Here is a 1,688-nt window from a genome sequence, read left to right as displayed (position 1 = left end):
TATTGCCCCTCTTTCACAAAGCAGTCTGGAGTGAAATGATTTGCACGGACATAAACGAATTTAGGTAACGTTATATTTTGGGGCGCATTACCTTCAAAAATAAAACTAATCCACTGCATCCTCTGTGGCTCAGATGTTGGGAGAAAATGAAGTCTCTTATGTTCACTCTTGCGTCCAACAACAGAACACAGGGATTGCTTACGAGACATTTTTTTTCGCTCGAGCGCGAAGAAAATGGCGCAAAGCGTACAACCAAAGACTATAAAGGGACTTTGGTACAACTCGCTGAGGGCGGAAACTGCGGTAATGCAGGACTGTCAGTCAGCGGCCATGGGCGGGGCCTGAGCAGTGTGACGTCACATTGCTCAGAGAATCAAAACTGCATGTCGCTAGTCTCTGTACTGTGAAGTCGCTTGTGGGCGTTCCTAGTGCTGTCGCTCAGATGTCGTTAGTAGACTTCACGTCTGATCATATCTATAGAAAATGCAATCACAAATGATATATAAAACTAAGAAATCATTGTAATTTGACTAGGAATTAGGTTTAAGAGTAACATTCTGCTGTTGTAGAGTGTTGTGACTGCAGAGGTCAGTGCATTAAATCATTAACTAGATTAACGATCGATGTATCAACACATTAAACTCACTCATACTGTCAAAAATTACTAAAACGTCATTCGAATTTGACAAATAATCAATTTTCTTGTCCCTAATAATCAACACAGTGCAGGGGAAACTGTAATATGAACTCAAGCAGTGCTAAACTGCTCACAGCATTATATAATTAACAACACAAACTATCAATGTATGAATCAAACTCACAAGACTGCCGACAGTTTATTTTCCACGCATCATTTTATTATATCTACGTATGTATGTGGTTACAGTCAGATCATATAAAACAGTGAAATCGCTCCGGAAATGTCCTGTTTGTCTTGCCTGCACTCCAGACGGTGATGTGAGCTCCAGAGAGCCTTCACTCCTATTGGTTGTCGCTCGCGAAATTCGCTTCTCATTTGCATAAAGTTGAAATTTCTGAACTTTTGTCGCGTGTCTCCCGTCGCTTGACACACCAACACTCTGTCGCCAACGGTCATTGTCGCTCTTGTCGCCGGAAGTCGCCAGCGCTCCATTGAAATGAATGGGATCATGTCGCTTTGTCGCTGCGTGTCGCTGGCGGTGTGAACGGGCTTAATGTGACAGTTTAGTGGGGGTTAAAAAAAAGGAGTGGGTGGATTTTTATAATTGTAGGGTGGTTGTGTGATCCTTCAAAAATCATTCTAATACACTGATTTGCTGCTCAAGAAACATTTATTATTATTATTATCAATGTTGAAGACAGTTGTGCTGCTTAATATTTTGGTGGAAAACTTTATATATATTTTTTCAGGATTCATTGACAAATAAAACAGTGTTTATCTAAAATAGGAATTTCTGTAACATTATAAGTGTTTTCAATGACATTCTAATCAGTTTAATGCACCCTTGTTGAATAAAAGTATTAATTTCTTTAAAAAAAAATCTATTGAATGGTCTATATTAAATATTTCAATACATAATATAGTATAATATAATGCTCGCTTACTATTGTGGTTATAATAAAGTTTAGAAAAGGCCATTGAAACGTTACATGCGTAATATGTACAAAACTCTACATTAATATATATAGTTTTTACATTAAAACCCCCA

The sequence above is a fragment of the Ctenopharyngodon idella genome, chromosome 22, assembly GCF_019924925.1.
Source record: "Ctenopharyngodon idella isolate HZGC_01 chromosome 22, HZGC01, whole genome shotgun sequence".
NCBI classification, from domain to species: Eukaryota; Metazoa; Chordata; class Actinopteri; order Cypriniformes; family Xenocyprididae; genus Ctenopharyngodon; species Ctenopharyngodon idella.
The sequence above is the reverse complement of the archived record's forward strand: the minus strand, read 5'-3'. Positions refer to the sequence as shown.